The sequence below is a fragment of the Aedes aegypti genome, chromosome 3, assembly GCF_002204515.2.
Source record: "Aedes aegypti strain LVP_AGWG chromosome 3, AaegL5.0 Primary Assembly, whole genome shotgun sequence".
Classification (NCBI taxonomy): domain Eukaryota; kingdom Metazoa; phylum Arthropoda; class Insecta; order Diptera; family Culicidae; genus Aedes; species Aedes aegypti.
In genome coordinates, this window is record NC_035109.1 from 161,311,565 (window position 1) to 161,330,066 (window position 18,502).

Sequence of the window (18,502 nt, forward strand, 5' to 3'; positions counted from 1 at the left end):
GCGATACTTTTACGGTTTTTCAAAGATTTCTCCAGTAATGTCTTATTTTCTTCTTCTTTGCATTAACGTCCTCACTGAGACAGAGCCTGTTTCTCTGCTTAGTGAGCACTTCCAAAGTTATTAAGGGGACACGGGAGACCGTGTTATTTTCCCTATCTTTCGTCTCACTCTAACAATTATCATCAAAACTTTGTGGAAGCAAATCTCGAGTTTTAGTGAACCGATGAAGCTGAAAATTTATTGGGTTGTGCACTACATATATAGAATCATAGTGATACATTTTCGCATCGATATATGGAGTGGTTCTTGGGATTTGCTTCTTGAAATGGATAGGGTGATTATGATGACGTCCCGTGCGGCCTTAACTGAGATCTTTCTTTGTCAAAGTTGCCATTTTCGCATTTGTATATCGTGTGGCAGATACGATTATACTCTATGCCCAGGAAAATTTCCATTACGAAAAGACCCTGGACCGACCGAGAATCGAACCCAGACACCTTCAGCATGGCTTTGCTTTGTAGCCGCGGACTCTAACCACACGGCTAAGGAAAATCCTTGAAAATTCCCTATAAAAATCCGGGGCAATTTCTTTGAGCACTTCCTTGCAAAATTTCTCAAAGAATTTTTGCAGGGCTTTCTGAAAACAGGAGGTATTTCTAGTGTAACTTCTAATGGTATCCTTAGAGAAATTCTCGGTTGAAGTCTTTGAAGAATCACTGGATGAATTTCATGATTTATTTTGGAAAATTTGTTAATGAATCTCCAAAGAACAAATTCATGGTGGACTCTTTGGAAAAAAAAACTGGGTATATGCTTAAAAATACCTGGTTGAGGATATCTTGTACTAATTTTATGAAAAAAAAAATCTTGAGGAGGCTGGTAAAGTTCATTATCATTATTGTATTTAGTTATCCAGATTAAGGCGAAGTAGGCCGTCATTGAAATTTGTACTGGGCATCGATAATTGTGACTAATTCGTCTCACGATTGCGAATTAAAGAAAATCACTTGGTTTTGCACTGACATTGCTGAAAAAGCAACCGCATATTTTTTTTCTTGTAAGTCGTGATACTTTTCTGAATCAAAATTACTTGAGATGACTGAGTTTTATCACTTTGGAATTGCAAGCTGCAAAATCATCATTGCTGCCAAAACGAATTACGGGCTACTTAGCCTTAAGCCGAAGTAGGCCGTCATTGAAATTTGTACGTGTCGTTGATAATTGTTGCTAATTCATCTCACGATTTTGAATCTATGAAAATTAGTTGGTTTTGCACTGATACAGCTGAAAAAGTATTAGCATTCTTTATGCATGTTAGCGCGTACAGTGATACTTTTTCAAGTCAATATAAACTATCAAGATTGAGTTTTATCACTTTGAAATGCAAGCTGAAAAGTCGAGCTACTTAGCCTTAACCCAGTCATCCAAAACCAATTGAACTATTCTTCTTTATACTTGACTTGCGAATTCATGAAGTTGGATATGTCGCAAGATAAGTCTCATAAGCACCAATATAATTGTCACTTCCCCTGGGAAACACTTGATTAAGAATCATACCCATCAGGAAGATTATGATCATGTTCATTCACAAACTAATTTTAATCCGTCGGGTAGCCGTTCGAAACTTTTAATTTCGAATGTATCTATCCAAGAAAAACCCTTTGCCGATATCGTAGCAGGTAATTTGAACTCCTCCCCTTGTCATACTACGAGTACCCGTTCTAATTGTTTCAAATCAAATGAAAAAAAAAACCCTACCACCACAGGAAACTTCTTTTTCGCATCTTCGTCTACTGAAAATTCTAACGGAAAATCATCAGATAATGTACCCACGTTAAGTAATATGTCTGCCACTGATTTTAATTTTCTAACTGAACAATTAAATCTAATGATTGATGCAATGTTCAAAGCAGTCCAAGTTGATGTAAAATTTACTAATCAAATTGCTATTGGATTACGTTTTGCTTATATAGCTCCTGGCAATGATCTGTTATTGGCGTTGCACTGGCAGATCACTGCCAGTTCCCTCAGTCAGGCAATGATGGAATTTTCTACATCCTCATCAAGAAAGTTCCAGAAAGTAGCTTTTCATTCTTAATTGATATATTTAACAAATGTTTTCAATTAGCATATTTTCCTGACAAATGGAAAAATGCTAAGGTAGTTCCAATTTTAAAACCAGCCAAAAATCCTGCAGAAGCTTCTAGCTATCGTCCAATCAGTTTGCTTTCCTCCATCAGTAATCTTTTTGAAAAGGTCATTTTGAACAGAATGATGGTCCACATCAGTGAGTCAAACAGAAAATGATTGTGTTATGAAGTGAGTATTTGGTCGGAATAATTAGTCACAGATAACATTTAAAACACACAACATATTTTGGATGTACAAAACATGTTTTTAAGAATTTTTTTAGAAGGCCAATATTTTATATAAGGATTTTTATTTGTATGAGAACTTTGAGAAGGCTCATATTTCTATTATTGGTATCCAGCTTTCATGAGCATGAGCATGATCATAAATGACCGTACAATTCGTTGTTGCTATTCCGTGATTGACCAGAGCAATCGAAGTTGCACAGAGATTTATCTATTATTGGCATCCAACTCTCAACGTAAAAAAAAAACATTTTGAAGTTGGTTGCACTCATTCTTAGAATCAATTTTCATTTTAAAAACAAATTATGATAAATTAAGCAGACAAAAATCAGATTCCAACAATAAAAACGCTTGATGTCGAAGACGAAAAACATTCTATTTAAAAATAGAATCGAATAAATATAAGATAAACGTCGGATTTGAACCTTCAGAAAGTCCGAAAAACTCGGAGTTTGTCTTGGTGTCAGACGAAATATATTTTTGATATATTGCATTGGAAATAAGTTGAAAAACATTCAGGATTTTCATATATTTTTTCAGTGTTTTTGGATTGAATAAATAAAAGTGTTCCCAGAAACGTCAAACATTTATTATTCACAATTTCTGAAAATTATTGCGGTAATTTTAGAAATAGCAGATAAACCAGAATGAAATAACAATTCACAAACCATATTACACATACGTGCCAACTGGTCCTTCCAAAAACGCACAATTGCAAACAAAATCAATGCAGTTTACTCAAATAAGACATACTTATGAGAAAAGAAAGGTGTTTGCTCGTAAAACATTTTATTTGGTTCAATTTTGGAGAGCTTCACCCCCAATCACGTCAACTAAGTTGGCGCCCATATATACATTACATTTAAATAGTTGAAGCTGGGCCGAACTTGTATCGAAAACTGTCTGTAATGCACGCGAGATATTGTTAGAATTGCTATTATAATTTCCAGGCTAGTAAATCTTTCCTAATAATTGTCTCGATATTTAAGAAAATATTTTTAAATGTATATAATAGTATATGATTCTATGGATATGCGAGTCGAGGACATATTATGGCGTACTGTGCTTAATTGGAATAATTGAATCGCAAATCAGGGGGGCGATTTCAGATAAATATTAGCCTCAAGGGGGTGAAAGTTGAAAAAGTTTGGGAAGCACTGGTCCACATGAACGAATATTCATTTTTTGCCCATGAACAGTTCGTATTCCATCATGGACATTCGACCACTTATCAACTTTTACGTGTAACAAATTTAATCCGTTCCAACAAATCTGAAGGCTATTCTACTGGTCTTGCTCTTCTAGACATAGAAAAAGCATTCGACAGTGTTTGGCATGAAGGTTTGATCGTAAAATTGAAAAACTTTAATTTTCCAACATACATTGTTAGAATAATTCAAAGTTATCTGTCAAATCGTACACTTTAGGTTAATTATCAGAACTCCAGATCTGACAGACTTCCTGTAAGAGCTGGTGTTCCTCAAGACAGCATTTTGGGACCAATATTATACAATATTTTCACATCTGACTTAGCTGAGTTACTTCAGGGATGTCAGAAATCTTTGTTTGCGGATGACACAGGCCTCTCCGCCAAAAGACAAGCTTGCGTGTCATCTGTAGTCGAGTGCAAAAAAAAATTGATTGAGTTACATAGAATATCCAATGTTGAAACATTGGAACAAATGTCAAATAAAATAATTAATACTTTCAGGAAAAAATCGTTACAATCTTCAATTGCCACGATTAATGCGTTATACAGGTCAAGTTAGGTTAAGTAAATTGAAAACGTTATTTTTTTCTCCTATAAGTAGGTGAAATCAACTCATCTGTAGAAAAACTGAACTGCTACGGTAAATGAAATGTAATATGTTGTTAACAAAATGTTAATAAAATATTAAATTTGTTTTACCAATTTAGGACGATAGTGTTGTCTAATAACACAGAACACCTAGATATAAGAAATTAATGAATGTTTGGAATAATACTAATAAAGAAATTAAAAAATAATAATATAACACCATTCTTTGACACTAGGTCACTTTAGTGATTTATTCCTTTTGGTCAAATTTGCTAATACACCATCCTTTTACTCCCAGTAAGAAAGTAAAGTTAAAAGCGTGTTAATAATTGGTTTAGATTACTAAAAAATATATATATTTTTGTAAAGAAATAAGCTAAACCTATAAGCAAATTGTATGTGTTTTTTTTTCAAATATTTTGATCGGAAATCTTGGAATAACATATTATGAAAATAATACGTGGAAAATTAATTCGATTTCATAACAACAGTGTTGCCAATTTTGATGATTGTCATTGTGCTGAGAGGTCCTCTGAAGATAAAACATTGTTTTTTTTTTCTATAGTGCTTTAAATGTGAGGTGGGGACTAAATAAACAACTATACGATGGCATAGGTTATTTTCCGTATTAATGCTATATTTGTACTTCCATCAGGACGTACTTTGAACCGAAAAATTACACTCATACCAGTTACCTTCAATTTAAAATATTTTTCTTCAAAAAAATCGAACAAAAAATTATTTTATGATATCTGGTAAATTGTTGCTCCAAAAATAACTTGATATTTCGCAGCAGGCTTTTGATTGATGATGCTTTCGAAGAACAAGCCTTTTTTGAAAATTAAAAATATACCTAGATTGTCGAATTTTACAGAAAATTTCTAATAATCATTGATTTTGAATACCTTAAAAAATCGACCGTGTTAAACGTTGTGCCTTATTCGTGTAAAATTTAATTATTTTTGTGTTTTTTTTTATAATTACAATATTGTACAACATTAGTCGAACGTTGTGCAGAAAACCGATTGCGATTTCATTAATAAATTAAGAAGATATTGAATGCAAGCAGGTTAAATCAACTAACTTGTAAAAAATCTGAACTGCTACGGCACACGCTATGTCTAAACCAGCAGATTATACAAATCGAATGTACCTCGGATTTTTATCCGCTAGAGTTCAGTATTTGGTTTATATTTTCATAATCGGAAGGTTTTAAAATATTCCATCGGCGAAATTTTGATTTTTTCCACTTTTTAACTATTTTTTCATATAAAGACTATAAAAATCAATGAAAATCACGTTTTCCTACACATTTCAGCCCATACAAAATGTATGGGAAGAATTTCACCGATGGAATATTTTGAAACCTTTTGATTATGAAAATATAACCCAAATACTGAACCCTAGCGGAAAAAAAATCCGAGGTACATTCGATTTGCATAATCTGCTGGTTTAGACATAGCGTACGGCAAATGAAATGTAAAATGTTGTAAACAAAATGTTATAATAAAATCTTAAATTTAGTTTTACCAAATTAGGATGATAGTGTTGTCTATTAACACAGAATACCTAGATATAAGAAATGAATGTAATGTTTAAAATGACTAATAATGAAATTAAAAAAAAATGACATTTTTGATTTACAATTTTTAGTGAAAAGTGCAATTGAAGGCTGTGATATTTCACAAAAAAAAAACTTTATTATCTTCTCTCTGATGAAATTGTCACTCTGGTAACCTGCCCATCTAAGTATATCCCAGATCGATGGTTTACTGTTTCTAAATAACTCTTTATAGGATCTGTTAAATCCACGTGCATGAAATTGGAATGATCGGGGATGGGAAATTTACCTGGATTTTGAACAGCAAGAGGATAAATTAATCAGACTCAGAGTGCAAGATTTTGGATTAGAGCTGTTTTGATACTGTAGATAGGAAAGGGACATGGCAGGGTGATTGTGTTGGGCGTATGCAAAGCTATTGCAAATTATAAGAGCGATGGGAAACAATCTTGTTAGGTAGTTTATGAATTTCAATTTTCATCATACTATGCCGAATTAAGGATTGGCTTTTTTGGCAATAATTGGTCGGTTTGTGAGGGAAGGAACGGTTTAAAAACGGTACTTAGATAATGCAGTTGAATGATGTGATATCTCACATAGATATTAAATTTATTATTTTCTTTCTCGATGCGGTTGTTGCACCAGTACCTAGTATTATCATTCTCAAATGGAATGTTATCTGAGCATGATTACACCAGATTAACATTTTTTGTTTAAATGATTTTTTTGGGGAAAGTCTTTGGCGTGAATACGGAGTTGAAGGCTGTGATATTTCACATAGATTTTCACTTTATTAACATATATTCTTTCTCGATGAGATTGCCGCTCCGGTAGCCTGCCCATCTGAATGTGTGAGCAAACCGGATCGACGGAGGAACATCTTTTTTAAACAACTCTTTACGATATATTTGGTTGAACTCCACGTGTTGGGAATCGGGATGACCGGGAAGGGGGAAATCACGTGGAGTTCGAAGGGATCAATGGAGCAGGGGGATTTAGGACTTAGTGAGCAGGATTTTGGATGGGAACTGTTGTATTGCTTTTGATAGGAAAGGAACGTGCCAAAGCACATTGTGAGAGTGAGATGGGATTGGGTTTGATGTATATTTTTTTCTACATATCTTTTTTGCAGAGTAGAAGATGATTTTTTTTCTTCTCTGATCTTTTCAATGAATGGACAGTGTTTTTTTCCATTCGAATGTTTTTTTTCTGATTTACAAATAATAGAGGATCACAATGTTTGATTTGTTACAATTTGATAAAACAAGTAAACTGCACCTGAATATTTTCGACCGAATAAAAATATACCAGCGATTGGAAATTATTTTAGAATGAATTACAAACTTGTTTGGTAGGTATTGAATTTGGTTTTTGATCAATGTGAAATTGTTTGCCAAATGGGACATTTTATAGGAAGCTTTGAGATATATCAGGACTACAGTAGTTTATGATTGTTGATACAGTACATGGCAATTTTGTCTCTTTTTGTGAGGAATTGGTTCAAATTTTACTTACTTGTTCGTTTACAAAAGTCTAGTACAGATTAATCGTAGATGTGATTGGTCAATTTAAAAACTCACCAAGCACAGTTTAATCGTTACTGCTTTTTTACCACTACTAGCGATTTCCTATTTCTCTTTTGTGAATCCATCCAACAATTTAAAAAATTCCGTCTCATTACATGTTTGCCTCTTGAAAAAAGCAGTAACATTAAATGAATAGGGATCACAGAACAATTACGAACATTTCTACCTTTTTGTCTCGTTTCTATAGTTAATATACTAATATTTATTACGCTTATGATTCTAAAAGTTTTCTCTTTCGTTTATCATTACAATCTCATTTTTCAATGTATTTGCTCTTCCTTTCGCCTTTAGACTTCACTCAGTAAAGCAAAGCAACACTCACGCGCAGCACACTTTTCATGTCTACTAAATTCCGGTTCACTTTAAATGCTCCACAATTCTAGTCGCTTTGTTGGAGACCCTTTAACGTTTCTGTAATATACAGAAAAAAATAATTGAAATGCGATATCTCGTATGTGCGTGTGAGTTTACATGACTTTCTCATTCTAGTTGCGTAGATTACGAATGACCCACAACAATTTGTGGTACCTTCGTCATTAACGGTTTCATTTCTTCTTCTTCTTCCACTTCACCTGTCTATCTGCTGGATCGTTCTTCTTTCTATACGGTTCATTTTACATTGTTTTCTTTTTTATCATACAGCTTACTATTAAAGTGTAATTCTGTTCAAAATAAAAAAAAATATTTTAGCAGTGTCGGCTGTATTCCCGTATCGCAGATTAATAGTGTCTCATTTTTCGTTTATTCTTTTCCTCTCATGATTCAATGGAAATCGTGTACTTCCGTTAGAACACGTTACGAGTGTTACTATCTGCGTTGCTGGTTTATATTCATGGGTTCATATCGTGTGATCAACATTGTGATTGTGTGTTTCTAAACTATTATACGAATAATTTGAGTTTATCTGCAAAATTATATTTATTCAGACACGATGATGATTTTGTTTTTTTTTGTTATTTTTATAGTTTCTTCGTTAAAAAATAAGACAAGAATGAAATAAAATATGAGCAGATGCAACAAGAAATTAAACTCGGAATCAGTTTCACTGGTATCAAATAAGTTTGTGCCCGAATTACTGTTTACTGTGCAGTTGCAGTTTTCCGCGTAACCTATTTTTTCGGAAAAGTTTCTAAGGCCAAGTAAACGAGTACTCGAACAAAGCTTTGGAAAAGATAACATATAGATATAAGATATTGACAACTTGTGTACACTCTGTACCATGCTAAATATTGCTGAGCAACGACAAATATTTCAAACAAATCGCATACAAGGGCAAAAAAATGAATATTTTTAAAAACAGGACCTTCAACCTTTGAACAAAGTTGAGTTTTTATGTTTTAATATATACAGCATTCTGCCTTTGCTTGCGGTCTGCGTCAAAGCATTTGTCGCATTTGTCGCTTGTGTTGTTTGAAGTTGTCGGTTCTTAAAATGTGTTACCTATATTTTGCTGACCCGAAATAATTTCTTGTTCCATCTTTATTGAACAGATACAATAGAAAGATACATGAAAAAGTCCTAAAAGAAAAAGAAAAGATGGACTTCCCTCTGTCTTCAATCACCACCCCTATTTTGTTTGGTAGAAAAACTTCAACAGGCGACGTTGTTTTAGGTAAGCTACCTTGTTTGATGTGTTCTGCAGCCAAAGTCATGCATAGAACAAAAAAACCAACTAAAAAAACTAAACGTATTATTTTTTGGCATCATACGTGTCTAAATAAATATGCTTGTTTTGCTGTGGTGTAGTTTATGACCGAGAACTTAAGGTTACGATACTTCGTATCGATAATTTGTTTAGTTTTTGTCCCGTAGATAAACGAGTAAACACTCAACATTAGATGTCTGCCAAACGAAACGATCAGTTTACAATTTTCCTAATTATTCAATGGATCAAAATGTACTGAATTTGGTATGTCACTATTTTTTTCTGTCGTTTTGAAAAGGGGCGAATAGTACTGTTGCAAGTGTGTGAGAGAGTTACTATCCTGTAGTTTTTACCTGTTCAAAGTCTGGTATTTTCCGTGATTATGTTTGAATTTTGTTACACTGCTAAGTTCTATACAATATTTACTTCATTTACTCAGTGAAAATTTTCTATTCTGCAATAATTTTGACGCTTTTGTGACCCAAACTTTAAAAGCTAAGAAGCAATATAAAAAATATGATGGACGAGATAGGTTTTCTTCAGCTTATAAAATTACAAGTGCTCATTGATTTATAACAGACCTGAACTAATGCAATGCAGTTGTATCTCAAATTCCATCCATAGATGCGTAAATATTCTATCAGCATTGTCAGGCTGAGCATCAATGCAACACCTATAGTTAATGAAAATTTATTTAAGTAAAAATAATAATTAGGAGACTTGAGATCAAACAAATATTTGCAGTTGTGTAGTAAAAATCTGATTGAAAATACTAATTTATAAAGATAAACGTAAAGTCTAGATTGCAAATATTATCTTTTAGTTGTTGTCACAAATAGAGCGTTGTCACTGTTTTTTTTAAATATGTCTATGATTTGGATTTGTTCTGATTGAAAATGAAAGATTTACCATTTCTTTTGGATAGTTTTTCTTGTTACGCTGAGATCAGCAACTTTACAAATATTTTTTTCCGAATAGCGTTTATTGCACTGGGCTAAACAACATGTTTTATTTTTGGGAAGTAATAAAACAGACAATTTGTAGGATTTTTGGCCTAAAGTAAAATTATAAAATTGCAGAAATCGTTCACCAGTAAAACAAAGCGATTCAATGTAATCTGTGCCATCAACGTTTCTGTAACTGATTGTTATTCTGGAACAAATGTAGCAAAGACAACGCACAGTTGCAACATCTCACGATGATACTCCTTACAAACACAGTACATATTGCTATCAATCATAGGTCAAAGGAGACACTTCATTCTTTAGAACTAGATTCTCATCTTTGTAAAAAGAAGACCACCAAGCCATTGCACTCCACGTTTGCTTAAGAAAAGCGCAGAGGTTCACACATAGTCTCGGTGGATACCAAACAGTAGCAATAGCGGTTGTTTCGACACGAATTTCCTTATGGTTGCTGGATCAAGAATGAATGAATTCAATCCTACATTAACCCGATAGGTTAACTGTGATAAGTAAAGCCGTCTGAACCGCTATCGCTACCGTTATATGTCCGCTATTATTGCGTTTTGGCCTTTGCAGGCTTTCTTCGCGAAGCCATAGAAATGTAAATGTTCCAATTTTTGCGGCGTCTTTGACTACAGTTGTGCGGAATTCAATCCATGAGTACAAATTGATAGTCCTCTTAAAATTCAAGGGCGGAGTTGTCTCGTCATTCACAAATCTTAATTATTTTCGCTTGATGAAGGGTTTCGTCTACTCTCCGTTTATAAAAATTACTAGAAGGCACACTCTCTTCTACCATTATTACGGATTTTAAAACTGTGCTATTTACAAGAGAATTATCCCTCCACAAGAGGACAAAATCAATCAAGATTCGATAAACATAAAAACTAGGATAATCAGGACTAAAGTGAAAGTAAAAATGGAAAATTATCACTGTTGGCAAAGTTACTAAACTCCGCCCCCTGAGAGATGGCCCGATGTCTCACATTTAGTGTAGTGTGTAGCCCCTCAACATATCTCTCCTGCTATTCGGAGTCCATCGGTCGAGTAAACGGGAAAGCTTCGCCCACTTCAGCACGAACGTCGACGAACTTTCGACTAACCCTCATCGTAAGCATTAAATGTTTTGAAGTTGATTTGTTATCAGTAGTGATAAGTCTTTCGATTCTCGTTTTGTTTATATATTGTCACACACACTTGATCACCCTTTCGTCAGTTCTCAGTTTTTGCTAATCATCGTTTAGTGCATCTCTGCTTGATAACCCTTTACCTAGCACTTGTCTCATATTGGTGTGTTGTTTCTATCTTTGACGCTTATTTTCTTCTTCATGTTGTTTGTCTCCATTTTTCTTTCGTCAATGTTTGATTTGCTTTGCTGGTTATTATTGTAAAACATACATTTAATAGTTCGATTTTGTACTGTATTGTTATATTTTCTCCGTGAATCTTTCGCTCCGTAGCGTCAAAGTAAACTGCGCAGTTTACAAATTCACGCATGCTTCATCTATCATTGAAAACTCAAGCACATTGTGTAATTTGAAAATGACAAATGTATGAGTGTCTGATTGTTCATAGTTCAATTGCGAAATTACTTTTGACCGCGATGGCTTTTAAAATTCAACAAACGGTATTACAATGAACCGTATGTGGAATTTTCAATTTCATCACCTGGTTTTTTTTATGGAATTTAACAAATTTGATGGTTCGAATAGTGATTTAATGGTTCGTTGCAAAATTACACAAGTGCCTGAATTTTACTTTGAAAAAATAGTTCTTTCCGATAGTATCGGCAGCGTGTTTTTGGTCTTTGAGATATCATACATTCTAGCGGTTTTGTGGTTTAATTAGTCATCGCCTCTTTAAGAAACGAACCTCAATCAAATATTGCCTCATATCTTCAGTGAGAGTTCGTACACATATATTTAATTGAAAACAATGAAAATGACTATATGAATAATGCAAAAGTAACAATTCTCTGCCACATTTTGCGACATTCCATCGATCGACTCAGGATTGGGATCGGGTGCTATCCTGGTACTAAATAAGCTTGAGAAAATGTGATGATATAATTTGTAGTTCTTACTTTTGTTCAATTTAGATCGACGAATCGAATGCTTCTATTTTGAATGTATTGAAAAAATACTTTTGTTCACAAATGGAATGGATGGATATCTGTTGTTTGCCAATCGATCCCCGCGGTGCGATCACTGCAATGCCGGAAAATAGGCTCACAAAAATAATAAATTTAAGATACTAATTTGCAATGGCCGATGAATTGACCAGAAAATGTCACGCATCAAATTAAAATAAAACATTAAAAAAGGATATATATGTATATGTATATCTACAAACTAGAGTTGATAATCAGAGTTTAGTTCGTAAATTTAACTCACTGTAGCCATCCTATTGGTTCAAGTAGCTGCTTGCGACCTTAGTGAAAATGTGTATTTGTGGTTGATATTTATGGGGAGATAGTGGTTCGAAAAAGCAAAAATACTCAGACTGGTGGAAATCGTTTGGTCGAAAGTTTTACGCAGTTAATTTGGTACATGGATCCGGTTGGTGTGATCTTGGCAGCACTGAACAAAGTGGAACGGTAGATTCATCCTTGCATGAACGTTTAGGTTAGGCTTGCACATTGAGTGCCGTTTTGAGGTTGTGCGTGAAATCAACCCTACGATTGGCTTTGGCCGCAGCCGCAGCACAGGACATTGCTGGTTTCACAGCGGACTTTACCTTGGACCTAGACGTGGTTGTCATAGTTGACGAAACTACCGATGAGGGGGCCTTACTATTACAGGAATTCCTAGCATTGATGACGGATGCTGAGGTTGTCTTGTTGGTGGATAATTTAGAGGTGTTTAAAGCTGATGATATCGTGACGTTAGATGAAGCAGGCGACGTCCAGTGTACAGGTGGTTTTGGCAAAGCGGTGGGTGCTGGAGCATCGTAACATTTGCTGCCAGCAAAATGGGAGAAGTTTGGTGGGGATCCAGACAATGAACCGGGATACGATCCGGTCGAATTATTGAAAGGGCCATTACCACCTGGACTCGATCGCTGACCGTTAAAGCTATGATGCCGTCCACCGGGCGAAGTGGAGTTGTAGTAGGTACCACTTTTACTACTAACGGGTGACGTGGATTGTTGTACTATCGGGATTGCATTCGAAGTCGAAATACTCCTGAAGTAGGTTGAACTCGGAGATTTTTGTCCCCGGCCTCCATTGCCTCCATTATTGTTAGTAGCGTTGTTTCGCTTACCACCGCTACCACTAAGCTGCTGTGGACTGTGATTATTGAAGAACCGCTCAGCATAACTGCCGTTTCTACCATTCCGGTTGTGCGAGTTTGTCATCTTGGACTTTCACTTTTCTCCCGTTTCTTCTTTTTTCAGCTTTGAAAACTCACCGTGACGTTTTAGTCAATGTTTTACGGGTACGAATTGTTTTAAAACTATTATCACACTTTATCATTAAATTGTTAAATATAAACTATATTTACTTTGTATCTTCAATTATACTGCTTCAGTTTATGATTACTGTTTTCTTTTAGTGAAATTTTTCGTGTTTTGATATTGTTTTATTATAAAAATATCTCGTTACTAAAAGAAAATGCTGGATACACAACATAACCGAGTGCAGATACACGAATTCATACGTGGTTTAACGTTCCACTTTGCTTCACGTTTCGATTTGCACACTTCAGATTCGTTGTTTGCCTTGAAGTGTTTCACCACTATTTTTCGACTGCTTCTTCAATTTTGCTCCTTCAAGCAAACACCACTAGATCTTTCATTCAGTGTCTTTCTTCTGACTACCTTTCACTTTCAACTTGAGGGATGGATATTCAACTTTTCACAAATACTTTCCAGAGGTTCCCCAAGCACGAATGCAGGAAACCATATCACAGAAATTGTATGGAATTGGTAAATACCTCCCTTGAGCACTGCAGCTATCCAAGAACACACTCGCTTTCCCTGTTATTGTGACGCAAAATGTCCGTTTCTTTGTTCTCTTGCTAGCACACTGCGCTCACATCGACGTATATGAACATGTGTGCGTTCCGCGCGAGATTGTGTGCGTCAACAGTTTGGGGTTTCACTAGACGTTCTTCTCCGCAGGTTCGTCAACTGTTTCCACAGCACAACTTTACGTGATGCAAAATCTGTAGGAAACACTTCCAAAACTCGTAGCAAGTGCGTGTGTAGTAGTGAGGGGCCGTTGTCGCGCTCTATAAAGAGGGGGAAATAAAAACATAACGTAAAACTCGTTTCTATCTAGGTTCGATTGAAGGCTACAATGTAAAATAATAGATCTAATTTGTGTTGGTGTACGTGAGCTTGCATATTTTGTTCGGAGGGGTATACTATTCATCCATATAAAACCATCTAAAAACGTTGTTTCACAAACCCCTGGTGTGTTCGAATTTAGCAGCACTCTTGTGACGTAAAAGAAACAAGATGGCGTCCATGGTGCTGAAAGATTTTCTTCAAACATGTAGCCTCCGTTTTCATAATTTATTATCGTTTTGCAAAATCATTGCTCTAATCAAAATTAATGAAAAATATTTGGATTACCTTTTAACAAATGCGAGCAAAGAAATGCACACTGAATCAATAAGATCAGATTGGCGTTTGCCTTTCTACGTTTCGAGCTATCGCACTCGCTCAGACTGGATTTTCCAATTTTGCTTCAATTTGAACATCAAATTACGTAGATAGTACTATTTTATCTTCTTCTCGACAATCACATTCATTTGTAACACGATTTGAATTTCTACATTTGCTGTCTTTTGCATCAATTGATGAGATTTCAAAACTACACTAATCGAGTCAAGATTTTTCCGCTGACGGGAATTCTTGAGATGCATTAAAAACAGTTTACCAGCCTACCAACAAGCTAACTTTCTAAAATATTTCCAAATTTGCACGGTTTTCACTAGATCTTTGACACTCACTGACTCTTTTCCAATCTTTTCCGACTCAAACTGGACGAGGGAGGCCTCACGATCACTCTGACGCTCTCTGCCTCGTTTCTGCGATCTGTTCACATTGACTCTCTTCTTGCAACTGGCAAGGTTGTAATGGGGCGAGCTCAATCGACCCGTTTTAATGGGGACTTTGCAGTTCATACCTACCACTGATTAGGGTTGCCCGCGTCGATAATGTGGTGACTTGAATTATACACCTGAGGGCGCTTCGGTGCAAACAATCTTTTCATTAAGTTATTCGATCATAATTTGGAGCATTGTTATTTCAATATTTTGTCATATAATGCATTAAAACTTTTTTTTTTTCAATTCGTATTCACGAACAACATTTATTTGCAAACTAAAAGTCGGAAGCTCCCGTTACTAAAAGCGTTACCAGACGTTATCAAATGGGCGTATGAATGGGGCGAAAAAGCTCGATTGCTTCCCCACCACAACCGTACGAGGCGAGCTTGGGAATTTATTGATGAAAATGAAAATTACATCTGTCATTCATTCAGTTCGCAGAAAACACAAAGAGAGGTAATGGTCGCTTGCGTTCGTCGAATTTTTTCAAAAAATGGCTATTTATTCTGTTCTAAACCGATTAACTGCTGTTGCAAAGTGTCGTTGAAATGTTTTGCTTGCGTTTAATGGTAACAAAAGCCGTGGAAAAGTTCCGTTAAGATGTGAAAATTGCGTTCAAAAAATTCTGATTCGGGTTGTGAGGAAAAGTTATCCGCACCTACAAGTTTTGTCAGTGGATCAATATATTGTGTTTCTTTATATACATAAGCTGCGGGTCGAGCTGTGAAGCAGTCTCATACGCCTCTCCCTATACATAAAAGCTGTCTTTAATGGTTGTTCTGCTGTATGGTTATGTAGCGTAATCACCATCGATGACGACAAATTTATGTTTGTGAGCGTTCGGAAAATTAAACACAGTGCCTATCAATTCACATTGTTATACAAAATTTCATTGCTTCGGTAGAAGAAAAGTTACATATTACCGTTCCTTTGCTGCACTATTTAAATTTTTGTTTACCAAAAGCATGCGAAAGTGGAAATTACTAGATATGTGTAATAGCATTGGGATAGCATGAGGACCGTGAATGGTTTCAAAGCAAGCAGAAAGTGTGAATGCAGCGAAGAGTTGAAATTTCAATGCTATAGAATAAGTCTGCTTGTTCCAAGGATATCGAGTGACGAATCAGAAGCGTAAGAGACGAAAGAGAGGATAAAACAGTAAGTTGCTTGAATTTATTCTCCACTTTGTTTCTTTGTTGAGAAGAGGTATGCTGGCTGACGGAATGCTAAAATGGTCGATAAAGTAAGCTGCTGATCGTAAAAAAAAGATCATCCTGATGTGAATTTTTCATGGAGGCCATGGGGGACCCAAAAATCACGACTAGAAATACTACATACAAACATAATTTAACTCATTCTGCTTTGATGATGGATTTGTTGTTTCATTATTTGATATAACTTCACGACATACAAAAGGATACAGGCATACCGTAAAACGGGGTATCTTTGATAATGCGGGTAACTTTGATAGTGCGTAATCCACCACATACTAAACGAAATATCATAATTTTTAAACTAAAGAATATTAGTATGACACTTCATATAGGAGCTGTTTTCATTTGAATCGAGAACATTTGAGGCTTTTTACACAAATATTCAAAATTGACACAATGTTGTCATATTCGAAACGCTTACAAACAATCTGTTCTACGATCACTATTTGATGTAGTTTTGCGTAGTTGGTCACTTATCTCTGACAGCCTAGATATAACAGAACTTGGATATGGTCTCAAATTTCTTAACGAAAAGCATTTTCACAAACTGGGACCATTTTTGTAATCTAAGTCAGAAATTTCCACATAACGATAAACGCTTAGAGGTATGCAACGCCCTATAAATGTTCGTAATTCATTCAATTTTGTTCGATTCATACTCCATTATCAAAGTTACTCCAAAACAGAAAACCGATTTTCGGTTATATGAAAAATTATGCATCCATTTTAAATAAATCTTTTGACAATCTATCAACTGCAATCGATAGCTAGGATGCCAGTACTTGTTTTAAAAATATAAATTATAATGCTTTGAAAAAGCATGCATAGATATTCAAGTTTTCTTCGAAAAAACTATCAAAGTTACCCCGTTTTACGGTACTCAAAATCGATCTTTATCCAAAAATTTAGAGATTTTTATTTAGAAATATACGTGTTTGTCATGTGCAGTAATATTTATACCATTCTCATGGAATCACACACAAAAATGTACCTCAGAAAATTATACATTAAAAAAATTTTCAGTGAAACCCATGAACAAGTTGAAAGGAAACCTGAAAAAAATGTAGCTGGACTGTGAATCAATTGTCAACCAACACGCAGCAACAAAGACATTGTCTTCTCCTATTCTTGTTGCAACAATCTTATTCCACAACAACAATAATGAATAACAACTTGCACGGAATATGACAATGATCGCTCAAAGGGTGCGTATCGATTTTCTGAAATTTCTCCGTGTTGGTAAACATTTTCACATCGAATAACAACCATAAAACAAATTAGAATTTGTGTGTAAAACAACTGATTAATCACGAGTTGAGAAGGTTGCAACAATGTTGCTCCCTGTGTTTGTCATGACATTTTTTCTTGAGATTGTTTCCAGATCCGCAAAAGTTAGGAAGGACAAACGATTGTGAGATTGTTTGTTTTACGTCCATTGAGATCATACTTTGGACAGACATCTGATTCATATACCATGGTACAAGTTGTCAAGAAAATTATTCCAAGGCTATCTTGAATGAAGACAATTATCAGTATGGAACCCATTTCAAGATAATTGTACCATGGTACGTATACCCTAAGTGTGTCATAAGTATTACATTTCAAGGGACTTTCCTTAGCCGAGTGATTAGAGTCCGCGGCTACAAAGCAAAGCCATGCTGAAGGTGTCTGGGTTCGAGTCCCGGTCGGTCCGGGATCTTTTCGTAATGGAAATTTCCTTGACTTCCCTGGGCATAAAGTATCATCGTACCTGCCCCACTATATACGAATCCAAATATGCTAACTTAGGTAAAGAAAGTTCTCAGTTAATAACTGTGGAAGTGCACTTAGCACTACGCTGAGAAGCCAGCTCTGTCCCTGCGGGAACATTCATGCCAAGAAGAAGAAAATTACAATTCGATTCACTGAGCAGGAAATATTTCTTCAAGCCTTTCTGGAAATCCATTGAAATCTCTTGTGGGCATTACTGGTCTCTATTTATGTTTAATTTGTGGCGGAAATGAACCTGCTGAAAGAAACCCTGGGAAGCGTAGTAAAAATTGAAGTAAGCATCGAAGCGTATTTTGTCTAACTTATTGAAATATTTCTGGGAAAAACCTTTTATGGGATCACCGATTTTTCATAGAATTCCTCAAGTTAGGTATCGCTTGAAAGAGTCTAAGAATAATTACTTCGAAATCTTGTTTTAGTAAATATTTAGAAGAGGAGTTTTTAAGTCCATATTGAACGAAGTAATGTGGTATTCTCTTAATGCATTATGGTTATTTTCGGCTAATTTTTTTACAAAAGGTGAGATATGCG

General features: G+C 35.2%; 1 protein-coding gene and 1 long non-coding RNA gene across 10 annotated transcripts in view; one reads left to right on the plus strand and one right to left on the minus strand.

Annotated features, from left to right (window-relative positions):
* Positions 1-6,641: 6,641 nt before the first annotated feature.
* Positions 6,642-15,005, minus strand: LOC110679492. Its single transcript, XR_002502526.1, has 2 exons — positions 14,509-15,005; positions 6,642-14,162 (listed from the first exon to the last, which is right to left on the minus strand). It is a non-coding gene; the product is annotated as an uncharacterized LOC110679492 (long non-coding RNA).
* A 381-nt stretch (positions 15,006-15,386) lies between these two features.
* LOC5578458 (RING finger protein 44) overlaps positions 15,387-18,502 on the plus strand; it is an 80,335-nt gene continuing 77,219 nt past the window's right edge. For 5 of the 9 annotated variants that reach the window (XM_021854258.1, XM_021854256.1, XM_001656930.2 and 2 more), the window contains exon 1: positions 15,387-15,443. The gene's annotated coding sequence lies outside the window, so the exon portion shown is untranslated. Of the gene's footprint in view, positions 15,444-15,483; positions 16,146-18,502 lie in introns of those variants that run through there. The other 4 variants (XM_021854266.1, XM_021854261.1, XM_021854259.1 and 1 more) reach the window with 4 other exon arrangements.